Source organism: Porites lutea, chromosome 8 (assembly GCF_958299795.1).
Source record: "Porites lutea chromosome 8, jaPorLute2.1, whole genome shotgun sequence".
Taxonomy (NCBI): Eukaryota; Metazoa; Cnidaria; class Anthozoa; order Scleractinia; family Poritidae; genus Porites; species Porites lutea.
This window is the reverse complement of record NC_133208.1, coordinates 7,182,078-7,195,476: the sequence shown is the minus strand read 5'-3', so window position 1 is coordinate 7,195,476 and position 13,399 is coordinate 7,182,078. Positions and strand designations below refer to the sequence as shown.

Sequence of the window (13,399 nt, the reverse complement as noted above, 5' to 3'; positions counted from 1 at the left end):
TAGTCAAAACACCACAAACTAATCACCGTTCTTGATTGCACTTTATTTTTCCCACACTGCACCTGATTGGTTTGTTCCTTGTGACACAATAACATTCCAGCAATGTTTTGAAAACAGCCTTATAATAATTTATTATTTCTTGCCTGTAGAGTTCTCGAACTAAAATGTTCAGTGTGTGATTATCAACTGATAATAAAAACAACTTTTTAAAATTTAAACCATGTATTATTTAAAAACTGATTTGCTTTAGTTTCTCAGAAATACTGCTCATGCAATAGAATAATTACTATAGGCTTGCTGCTCCAGTCTTACACCATAGCATAGCATCATTCCCACTCAGCCTGTTACTCACACACACACCCTCCCCACCCAATAAGCCTGAAGAAAATTAATAAGCAATAATTATTGTAACAGAAAGTACAGGTACCATTTTTGTGTAAACACCATTCCCTGTACTAACAAAGATACAACCAACCTCTTAGTTTGGGCCCAGGCTCCACATTGGGGGGAAAGGAGAAAAACTCGGTGTTGGGAAAAAAAAAAAAAAGAAAATCATAATTGGCGAGTGAAGCGAGCCAAGCGGTAGTCCTCCCCACCACTAAGCTTGCTTCGCTCACTGTTATTTTTCCTATTTCACCCCTTTTTTCTGGCTTTTTCCCCAACTACGGAGCCTGCATGGTCCCGGGCTACCAACCTCTATATACTTTACAAAGTTCTCCGAAGTTATGAACACAATTAATGACACTTTTACCACTTGAACCTATTTTAATTTGCTACGCACCTGCTAGACAAAGGTTCTAAGAGCAATCAAATGATGTAACATTACTGCCAGTATTTCTCTTTTCTGACTTCAAATTAGGACCAAAGAAGTGAATGTTATCTTCACTATGTCTACCTTTTGATAAAACTGAATTAGTTGAAGGATTGTCTGTGGGTGTGAATTTTCATCCCCAACCTCATTCGATGTGTGATTAGAATGTGATTCCAATATTTTAAACATCACTTTTTTTTCATAACTTGTGTCATTGACTTGCAAATAATTTTATATAAATATTTCAATCATAACAAGATTAGTACTTTTACAGTGTAATTGTATTGGAAATATTAACATCATAACTTCTGGTTGACGTCAAGTGAATCAACTAACCAAACAGAGGGTGCTGTGAGTCACATCACTGAACTTGCTCCAAAGGCTTCTTAACAGTTAAGGCTGCATTATCAGGTGACAGCTTGTTAGCCAACCATGACATGTATGCATTCCAAACTATTGCTACAATTTGGACAAAGCCAACACAGTGCTGAGTATACAGGAACAAATGTAAAATTCAGAGTCTGTGCAAGGGGCCAGATCTTTTAATTTGTGATCAGTGTCTGCACATTGCATTCCTGGAGCATCTCTTTAATTTCATGCGGTCGTTTTCCTGCAAGTGTCTCTGACACACTGAAAAAGAAGCATATCATAACAGGAGGAAAGAGACTCTGATGCAGCAGCATCTTTTCAAAGCCAGCAGTTTTCGCAGTCCCAGGGACAATCCTTTCCAGTGTAAGATACCATCATCTAAGCACAGGGCCAATAACTAGTCCAACCACTCCCATACGAGCTGTTCTTCTGAAGTCATGATTTGTGCCTCTTTGCTCAGCAAAATTGCTGGGTGATGACATCTCCAGCAGCCACAAGGTCACCTAAGGCAAAAACAAAAAGTAATGAAGAGTTAAACTGTCTTTGCAGCCCAGGGAGAAGCACTCAGCTCCTGTATTTGGCCTTACTGGGTAACAACACTAGACATGGTATGGGTTTGGGGGGTTGAGAGTCTTAAAACTGAGTACACAATTTTGCTATTAGCCTCTCAAACAGGGTGTTGCCCTTAACAGGTTATAAAATGTAGGAGATTTCAATCAGTGTACATGTACATGTGTGTGTGAGGGGGGATTCAATAGCCTAAATATGGGTTGGAGAGTCTCTTGTCTAAAATAGAGTAGTGAAACGGACAATTTTAAGGCTTATGGAGGCATACAGGGTATATAAATGAGGCAGCAAGTGGGATTGGCAGCAACAGCTTAATCAACCTAGTCAATTTGCCACTTCCTCTGTACTTTTATACTGTACATAAACACATTAGATAATCACTTATTTTCCCTTTTTTTAATTTGCCCACACTCTGAGAGTAACCTGGGGATGAGTATTAATGCTACCCTGGGACTGGGGGTTGGGAGGGGGGAGAGGGTCACTGTTTGGAGGAGGTGAGAAAATAGGGAGGAATCACATCACTGCATCTGGTCTGATGTGACAGGAATCCTTCCCTTTTAACTGTGAACTCTTATACCACCCTCTTCCCCCCCCCCCCCCCTAGTACATTTGCATGTTAGATGTTTACAAGGAACTGTTACAGTATTTGATGATCTTATAGAATAATAGGGGACTGTATAGCCCAATGTGAATTAACATCAACAGGGTGCAAAGAAAGTCAGTTATACAGCTTAAAGCCATTTGGGCAAGCTGTATAAGCTAGCATGCACCAGTCCAAAGTCATTTCAACTGCTAGCTCCAAATACTTTTTGATGAGCTGTGCACAATGATTACACAGTTCTTAGACTGTAATTTGAATCCCTCAAAAAAAACTTCACTGTCTACATTGGGCAAGTTACAAATGAAATTCACTATCCACTAGCAAAATCCACTAGACCAGGGCTATTGGACAGTACCTTCTTTTTGCAATATGCTGCTTGTACTGTAGCATGCGTTCATGGATAGCTTATGTATACATCAGAACTTAGTCCCTTTGTTTTTCCTTTGCTTGTTTAGAGTTTTAAAGAAGATAACCAAACAAAATTCTTATCAGGGAGCACTAACCGTAACAAGTTTTAAGGTTGTATTTTTTGCAGGCACATACATGTAGCATTAAAACTTGAAAAGGCTGGCCAAGTTTTTTCAAGTTTTAATCCACATCCATATTTGCCTTTAGCACATGTAGCTAAAGACAATGCTTATTTAATATAGCCTTGCATAACAAAACTGGACCATTATTTTTGGAATTCAATTGATGCAAAAACATGTTTTAGCTTTTAGTGAAATACGTTAGAAAACATAGTGTGGCATAGCCCGTTTAATCTTTCTGTTATGAGAATCTCACTAAGAAAATACGGTACTACAGTCAACTCTCTCATAGTGACCACTTCTCGTAAGCGACCACCTCCCATAAGCGACCACTTTACAAATAACTGTTTTGTTTCTCAGTCATACACTGTTTCAAAAACTCTCTCGTAAGCGACCACTACGTAAATTTCTTAAACAACCGCGACCACTTTTTGGGCCAGAAATTTGACATATTGTCACATTCATACATTATCATGTTACATACAAAGTTTCATCGGTTCCAAGTGCTATTCGAGTTAAACATTATTAGCAGTTCTCTATTTGCCTCATTTTTGCTAGTAAGATTAGAACTTTATATTGTAATTACGTTAATCGGTTCAGTTTGAGTTTTTTTCTTGATTTTTCCCATAGACAACCACCTCTCGTAAGCGAACACTTTGTCGTACACCAAGGGTGGTCGCTTACAAGAGAGTTGACTGTATAATGAAAATCCTTTGTAGAAAATTGCTCTCAAATTGTTTGTAACAAAAATCTTACTATTCTATGAGCAACAATAAACAACAAAAGAAAAAGATACTTAAACAGTATTATTCAACTACTGTAAATTATCAAAAAGGATACTGTCAAACCTAAGAATGAAATATTAGTTAATAATTATAAATGTGTTAATAACAAAAAAAATTCATAGACAAGCATGAAATTGTTTACACTCTTTTTTCAAGTGTTTCTCAGTCAAGTGATCAAAATAAATAAAAATATATAAAACAGTAAGTTGCAAAGAAGTTTCATTTTTGGAGTTGCCGTACACTTTCGTTCTTATTCAATGTTACTATTATAATTCATGCAATTGGGCCTGACGAATACAAAACCACACTAGCAGAGACAGAGTTTATTTTGAAATGAGACATCTTTAATAGTTATTCTGTGTTGACTCTGACAGAAACTAACTTGCCTGTACAAATAAAATAATTTACATGCACAGTCAAGTTCGATCATGTCAACAATTATTGTTTAGATAAAATTTATTTACATACATTCACGTTTTGTCAAAGATGCAAAATGTTGGTTATCCATGATGGAAAGTTTACATCTTCATAACAAACATCGCTGGCTCTATCCACTCTTTGGGAAATATTTTCTGTGAATGTTTATAAGTCAAAGTGACATGACCACAGTTCTTAGATAAATTCACCATAGCCAAGTGACTGACACTTGTGCTTTATAAATTTATGTCATTGACATTTTTTACAATCGGAACAGGTGGAGGAATTGGTTTACTTTCTGATATACATGTTCATCCTTCCTCAAGACGCTCGAACTAATAATGGATGGAATGTAAAAACCTTAAGCCAAAGATTCATTTAGTGCCAATTATGCATACACTTGATCAAATGTTTGAGTCAATCGAGTATTCTTTTAATTAGTATGACAATAAGCCTTTCTGCTGGCCTTGTTAACATGTGCAAAATACAAAAGGATTCTTACTTTCAAACAAGATCAGAAAGGCTGAATTTATCATAAATATAAAAAAACTATTAATAAGACACCATTGTGAAAGAGGTTTATAAGCTAGCCCATACATACTAATCAGACGCGTCAGAGATTCACGCACACTAAGATGCACACATATATGTATGTACAAATTGCATACACGCATTTCGCACACAAATTTTTGGACTGTTGTTTCTGAGCTGCACTGTACAAACATGTAGGTATCCAGTGATACAGTTAATTCTGTCCCTGGGGAAAGAAAGTCCTTACCCTAACATTTTCTCTAAATTCAACCCACTTAATACGGACACCCCTCAGTGTCCGTATTAACAGAGTAAATGTTTACAACCGACAGAGTAATGCGACGTACAGCCAACAGAGTAATGCGTACAACCAACAGAATAATGCGTACAACTGACAGAGTAGTTTATAGAACCGACAGAGAAAATGATAAACTGAGAGTCCATCTCTGGAGCGCCAAATATCAAGAGGAGACGTATGAAAAAGCAACAGCAAATGATGCCAAATAAGGGATGAGAAATAAGCGAAGAAGACAATGATATGATACAACTGATTAAAATAATTTTGAACAAACAGCGCGCCACAGTATGGTTTCATGTCCACAGTTTCGTTTGATTTAGGGCTTTTCTATTTTGCTATTTTTTCTATTTTGAGTGTATCAAAACCTAACAATACTCAAACTGACCCACAACTTTGTGACACTAAATTTCATTAATTACAATACCTGTTCCTATAGTTTGTGTTTTCCAAGGATGTGTTATAAGCAGCTATTGATATTTCGCCCAAGCTCTTCTTAGAATACTCATTACGGCTAGCCTTATATATCTTTTTCTGTGCGCTATGATCCGCTGCGGGCCGCCATTGGCCGCCATGTTTCTTATTTCAGCAACCGAGTGGCCCTGGGAAGAAATGAAAGCGGGGGCCGGGGGAGGGTGGGGGGATCGGAGGATTTTGGGATCGCTTGCTCTTTACCGGAGAACAGTAAGTAAGTAAGTAAGTAAGTAAGTAAGAGACTTTATTTTATGAGGGTGACACGTAACAGTAACTGATCATTACTGATCAACTTGTGGCCCTCTGAAAATATAAAAATACAATGTATAAAAACTACATTAGCAATAAATGATTATTTACAATAAAAATATTTCTAGAATTCGATAAAAATAAAAATAAACAACTTTTTGACTTGTGCGTTGTGCCTCAAGAATAATACGTGCGGCCCGTTTTCAGAAGAACAGAAGAGGGGATCATTCGTATTTGGGAACCCCCCAGAAAAAATCTTTGAAATAAATTTAGAAGAATTCAGAGGGACCACTCAAATCTGTTGGACAGTGCCAGTTTGAGAGCATATAAAATAAATGCGTCCATTCTACTGGGAGATAAAAGTGTTTGCAGTCTCAATTTGTTCTAACCGCAACTTTATTTAGAAAGCGCAAGTCTGTTGTACTTTCGGAAGTGTACATTTCAATTTACATGGAGAACGTTTTGTGACACTTTTATATTATCCTTTTATAACGTGCTTATACGAAAAATTCAACTACTGTAATTTGAACGATGCCATAACAGCCATAACAGTCATAACAGGTGAATTCTGAATTGTTAACCATAACTCTAGATAACTGAATCATTGTGAAACAGCGTCATCGCGTATCGCCTCTTCAGGAATGGTCAGCCTTTCTCAGCTCTACACTAAATCCGAATTAACAGTCTCGTCTGTCTCATCTTGAGTCTCAGAATCCAATATTTCTTCATTTGTACGTGTCTCCAGCCTCATCATCTGATTCATTAAGTCCAGCCTTACGGCAAGTTCACCTTGTACTTAAACTCTTAAAACGGCTGCTACAGTTCTAGATTTTAAAATAGGTGGATTTAGGGGTCGGCCGAGTGGACCAGTTGGCCACCCTATCCAGTCTGTAAAATTTTGTATTGTTTTTAGTGAGTTCTCTGTCTTCTCTGTTCCCCGCCCCTTTCCGAATTTTCTGGATCTGCCCCTGAGCTCCCTGAGGGTCGTGCTAATAATACTTCTTTCTAGTAGCCACAGATAAGTGGATGATTAGTAGGAAGAAAGACAGCATTGATACAATCTACAAGCGCTATCATTCTTTTCAACTAGCGAACAGAAAATTTGTCCCACGACCTCGATTAAAGTAAAGTCTCCTGAGAGCTGACGTGCCTCAAGTCGTTCCTCCCAGTATTGTTTTCTTGGACCGTCCTCTTGTTTTTCCCAATCTCGTCCCCAGGGTCTTCTCGTTTTCCAATATGGCGGTGGAAAACGAGAAGACCCTGGGAACGATGTTATTGTTTTCCTTCTTTCTCCTTGACGTTGATGATGATTTTTTTGTGCCAAAAAAAACAACAACAACAAAAACAGAAAATATACACTTCCAAAGGTGAACTGACGGGTTCGAAATTTTTTTTTGCGGGGAGTTGGAGGTGGGGGGGGGGGGGGGGTAGTGACGAAAGTTATCAAGAGTTTTAAGGGGGAATCAGCTATATTTTCCCATGTTAAGCCCAAAATCCTCAGATCCCACCCCCCCCCCCCCCCCTCCCCAAGCGATAAATAATGACTGCTACTTAAAACGCGGGGTCAAAGTCGGAGTCAGGCCTGCGGCCGGGGTGGAGGTCTACCTTTTTAATTCAATTTTAATCCATTTTTTTTTTTACTGCATACAATCAAAAGAGGATAAAGGGGACAGAGAAGGCATCCCCCATACACACCCTATTCCACAGGTAATTCGTCTCGAGTTATTTTTAAGACCACAGATCCCAAAGGGGATTAGAAAACAGCCAATCACATGGCGCGAATGTGTTCCGCGTGGATGACCCACGCTCAGAGCCACGCGTCCTTCACGAATTGACGCAGAAGAAACTGGCGGAAGACGAAGAGAGCGATACTGCTATTCGTTTTGTCGACGAAAACGACCAATCGTTTGAGCCGCTCATTGTAGCTTAGCTCGGGCAGGAGAACCCTTGTCGCACGTCGTTGGACCCCTCCACTAGCTTTATCATAGAGATAGACCTCGGGTTCCAGATCTTAGGGGCATCGTCAAGGTGGGAACGCACACTAGGGCCGTTTAAAGGGATCTCAGTGTAGGTAAATATTGCTCACTTTTGCAGATGGTACGAGGTATAAATCCTAGCATTTTATTAGCTTTATTAACCTGTGCATAAATGTTTTCATTAAAACGTAAACCAGCGTCACATGCAAGTTATTAGAACACCAAGATCACACTGAGTGTCAACTCTTATTAAGGTTTTAGTTCCCACGGTAAAATCATACGTAACTGGTTCACGTTTTCTTGTTACCGAGCATAACGAACATTCTTCTGTGTTAAAGACAAGCTTCTACTCATTACTCCATTGAACTAGACTATCAATATCACTTTGTAATGATTCACAGTCACTGACGGATCTTATAGTGTGAAAACACGTTTTCTTAAAAGAGTGCTGTTTTAGGGTTAAGGTCAGGGTTGACACCCTAACGAAAAAAAAAACAGTAAGCTTTATAGTTTTTTTTTTTCATTTCTTTTTTCACCTGGTTCGTTTTATTGAAAGAGGTTAAATCCATCCCCTTTTGCTCCACTTTCATCTCCCGGATGGCGGCTGGGCCCTCATTTTTGCTGGGATAATCTTCTTGTGTATCCGGATCTTCCTAGCTTTATATGCCTTAATGAAATAAACGGCCCCTCTTGTGGCCAAATTCATCCCAAACTGGAATTGTCCAAATTTAGTATCCCAGCAAACAGAGCTCATCGAAAGCGAGACTCCACCAAGAGGGTCTCAATGGAGTAGTGGCTTTTACGGTTATCGGCTAAAATTTTGGCTCTTTTACGGCTATCGGTTAATTTTTTTCAGTTACGGTTAACAAAAAAATTAAAAATTAATTAATTTTGTTTCAAAGAGTTAAATATTAATTAACCTCAATTTTTTGTGTCTTTAAAGCAAAATAAAGGTCTTCGGATCATCTCGGGATGAAATAAACTATTCTTTTGAAAAATTTTAACATTTGATAGATCATACTTTTTTAAAAGTATTCCACTTCTGATATTATTTTACACATAGAAATGTCAATAGTCAATTTAAAAATAATCTTTGTGAAAAAGAAAAAGCAGACACGCGAACGCCCAACTCAAGCCGGGACGCGACATTCTTTATAACAGAAATGGCCGTTTTTACACTTGAGACGGATTATTCGTGTGAGACGAGTTATCCGTTTAATGATTCGCGTCAGATAGGTAATACGCCTTAATTTGAAAATAAAATAGTTTCAACTTTGAATGAACAATCCGCCTGATTTCATCCATCAATTTTAACGGACTGTTTGAAGCTGGATTATCCATTTCAGAGAGCCTGTGTACAGCCGCCCCTTCCCCTCATGAAAAATCGGAGAAGAGGTGTCTGTGGGGCAGGGGGCGACTGTACACAGGCCAGTCAATCCGTTTCTAGCTCTAGTGTGAAAACGGCCAAAGACAAAATTCTCGTGTCCGGTGTTTTTAATGATAGCGAAGGATTGTACGGAACGACTTTCTGTCGTTGCCTTGTCCGTAGGCCTCATTATTCCGCGCGGCTTTTGCGTTTCGGGTCACGTGGTCTGGGCGAGTTCCCACCGAAATGCCTTGATGACCGAGACACGATGGTCAGAAATAGGTGTTTTTCCTCCCACATAGGCCACAGAGACGTAAAGAATTTTTCAAATGGCATGAAACTTGGCAGAATTGTTGCTTGAGAGATTCTAGATTTTTTGGTGGCAGTTTGACAGTCTTGGTGGACATTGTGACGTCACAAATAATTTCCAAATTTGGTGCCAAAATTTAGAATTAAGAAAATCGTCAGAAAAACCAAATAGAGGTGTTCCGTGATCAGAGTGATGCTTTCCAGTGAAAACCCCGTTAAAATCCATTAAAACGGGACAAAGTTACAAGCTTTTTTGTGAATGACAATAAAAGAAGGAATTTAAAGAATTTAATTGTTTTATTACCTTATATGGTAAAACTTTAGGGAGGTTTACAGTTCAAGACAATAAATGGAAGTTAAAAGAAAAATAGTGGATAACACACTAGAGAAAATTTGTAGTTTTTTGAATTTGGGACTCTATAGGTATTTTCACTTGTGACGTCATCAACACGTATATATGACGTCAACATGGTTTGAAATGACGTAACATGCAACCTGACATCCCATGTCCCAAATTTAAAAAACTACAAATTTGCTTTTATGCATGGTTCGCTTAGTTCCCTTACTGTTTCGTTTAATAAGCTGGAGTTTAAATACCCCTAAAGTTTGACCATATATGGTTAATTCCATACATTTGGCGGGAAATTTGAATTTCTTTAACTAGCTCTAACTTTGCAACAATTTAACTGATTTAAGTGGGGTTTTCACCAGAAAGCTCCGTTTTTTTTATAAATTTTATTTATAAAGTTATTTAAGTCAAATAATTAATTCCAAATTTTAGCGCCATGTTTCAACGTCACTTATGACGTCACGCTGTCAATCAAAAGTATAAAACTACCATCAATACATGGGGACTTTCTTTTACTATGTTCCTGCCAAGTTTCGTCTCATTCGGAATATTTCACAATCAACTATGTGTCTCTAATGAGCCATGTGGGAGGAAAAACACCCATTTCTGACCATCGTGAGATTGTGTGGTAAGACGCTGTACAGGGACGAGGCATGGCAATGTCTACAGTAGCATCAGAGAGAAAAAAGGGAATTGTTGTTTATCAGCAACGTGTTTTTCAAACAGTGACATCTCTGCTTGTTGTTTCACTATTGTTTCGAGGGCACGACCTCCAAAAAATCGCAAATATTAATCCTCAGTAGGTTCCTGTCCCCAGCAAGAAGCCACACTTTCACTATGGAAAAAAATTAGTTCTCCGAGAGAGCGGCGGAAATGGAGCCTACGTCTAGGTCAACACCTAAAGGGCGCTTGGCCTAAGGTGCGTACGAATCACAGTAGCCAGGAAATAAAAAAAACGCAACCATAAGTGAGTTTAGCACCTTCCTTAAAATTAGCAAATCTGGCGAACAATTCCTTTTACGGTTAACTCTTTTTTACCCTATTTACGACTAACGGTTAAAATTTTTCAATTTTTACGGCTATCGACTAAATTTTTGGCCGTTTTACGCCTATCGCTTAACCCCATTGAGACCCTCCACCAACAGCAATTATTGCTGTTGGCAGAGCATGGGGAGGGGCCGGGGGGGGGGGGACTGGGCCCCCCAATAATTTTGACAGGCACGTTTAATTTGGTCAGCGGCCACGCTCTTCACGCTGCTCTTCAGTTCATGTGTTCATATCGATTCGATAAAAGCGTCAAAATTATTTGATTCCCTATTGTTGAAACGGTAAACAGAGAAAACAATGAAATCATTCCGTGTTAAATAGGAAAACTGACTGCTGCACTGGATAGAAGCCCAGCGTAATGAGAACATCAGTCCCCGTTTATTCATAAAAATACAAATACTTAGGTACTGCAAAGGCAGTGAAGTAGAAAAAATTAACAAGTTCCAAGTAAAGTTATTTGATCGATAATAAAGATGATATCGTGTCTGTTGCCCATCAGGAAAAACCCCCTTAACTAAGGAGGAAACCTGAACCCTCCCGAAAGCAGAGCCAGACACTTAACATGAACCTCGAGGGAGAGAGGTTGAACTAGAATACAAAATTATGAGTACATCAACGACCAACGACAACTAATTCAAATGACACCAAAAGAAAAAAGCATTGACAAACGAAACTCAGGCAGCGATGTCAGCTTAGAATGATCACCTCAGTATAAAATCCCGCCCTTTTATACTTAAGTCTCCGTGACAACTGTCAATAAGCTGGAACCGTGAAAACAATAATTTGCTGCTATTCTTATAATTAGAACTGCAGCAAATAACAATTTATGGCTTCAACAAAGAAAAATTGCTGGAAATTAATGCTCTTCGAAGGCTGGAAATGCTATTTCAGATACCCTATAGTTCAGATTCTTCCGGGGAAGCATGCCCCCGGACCCCCCTAGAAGCTCGCGCCTTCGGCGCTCATGATTGGCCTCCCCAATAAATCTAACCTTGCTACGGCATTGGCAATAACCAACTCAATAATTACTATCTAAAGGAACATGAAGCATAAAATTGCACTATTTACTATTGACTAAAAATCCGCCAGTGATTTTAGCCAAAAATCGCCTAAGAAGCCTGTTCCAAGGTTTACTTTGTGTTGTCTTGCGGAGTGAACACCGTCTTCTTTGCTAATTGCCTAGTTCTGACGATCGATTTTATCCTGGGTGTTCTAGAATTGAGTAACGGTAACCCCTTGCTTTTGATATTGATCCATCCCTTTCTCTGCCTGAGACTAGGGCGACTTGGTTTGTACCTTCCTGTTCTGCTTCTTCTATGTTTTTAAAGTCATTCTCTGCAGCATCATCTCCCTTCTGCCGCCATCTTCACCACCTTGGGAAACCAGGCTTTGTCTTTTGTCATTCATGTTAAATCCCCGTTTCTCTCCACGCCTCCGAGAATGCGTTCGTACTCTTAAATCCCCGCTCATGACCTGGGTCAAACATGCCGATATTTTGTTAATTCCACCCCCTCGCCCCCCGCCCCTCGGGACCAACACGTTGTTAAATGTGCGTTAAATCCCGGCATTGGCCGCCTTAATTCTCCGCAAACTCCCGCTATGCCCCGGGGGTCAGGGGGCCGGGGTTTCAATTAACTGATGCATTAACCCTCTTTGCATGTAAGTGGAATGGTTTGATTCAGTTACGAAAAAGTGTTAGATGATCAGTCAGTTAATCATATGCTGAAATCTCAAAACTTGACTACTTTCGGTTTTCAAGTTTATTCGTGCTATTTGAACTATTTTCTTACACTTGATCCAATAAATCTACAAATATGTTTTCAAAGCATTTGCTTTGAATATTTTCGTGATTTTTTCATTATAAGTAGAATATAACAGGATGAAAAAACCTTCGAATCTCTGAGCCAGAACCGAGTGGAAAATGTTTGTGAGCCGTGGTAATATATTTTATTTGTTACAAAAATTGTATGTTATATTGGTTGATTTTTGAATTTGAGGTAGAACCACACCCACTTTTTTGATCAGGAATTACAAACAAGTAAAGGTTGATATGCGACAAATCTAAACTCGCCCATTAACAGATCCAGGCAGCGAGGATTTGCAGCTGGCTCTTAAAAAATGACTTCAGAGTCTAAAGGCAATTTAAGCGCGGATTAATATGAACCACGATGCATCAAGTGGCATCATAGTAGGGTCATCACAAATCACTGATGATGGCTAAACCAACCATAATATGCATACAAAATAAAGGAAAAGCAAGCTAAAGATAATACACAGTATAGCGGACAAATCAAATGGAGGATAAAAAAATGTCTTGCAATTCTGTGCCACCTTGCTTTTGTTTTACTTGGGTCATTCATTCATTTATTTATTTTTTGAATTAATGCTCTTTGTGATCAGATTAAACTCTGTTTGGCAAACATCTCTACCTGTGTGCAAAGCAAAGGAGTCCTGAAAAACGAGAAATATCTCTTGTTACCATAGCAGCGGGTAAATCTTGATTGGCTAATATCAGATCCTAAGAGGAGTCACGTATTTGACGAAGTCCACTCAATAGTGAACGTGAATGATAGCGCATAGACAATATCCACACATTATCTGTACCGATATAATGATATACCTGTCATAAAAAGACAGTGAAGCAAAGCCTTTTTTTTCATTTGAAAGAATCTCAGAACGAGGCAATACCACCAAAGTTCTGTAGCTTATCTTGCCGGCGAGAAGCA

The 13,399-nt window shown here is 38.9% G+C and overlaps 1 pseudogene; it reads right to left on the bottom strand.

Moving 5' to 3' along the window:
• Positions 1-1,172: 1,172 nt before the first annotated feature.
• Positions 1,173-5,412, bottom strand: LOC140946541 (mitochondrial inner membrane protein Mpv17-like; annotated as a pseudogene).
• Positions 5,413-13,399: the final 7,987 nt, after the last annotated feature.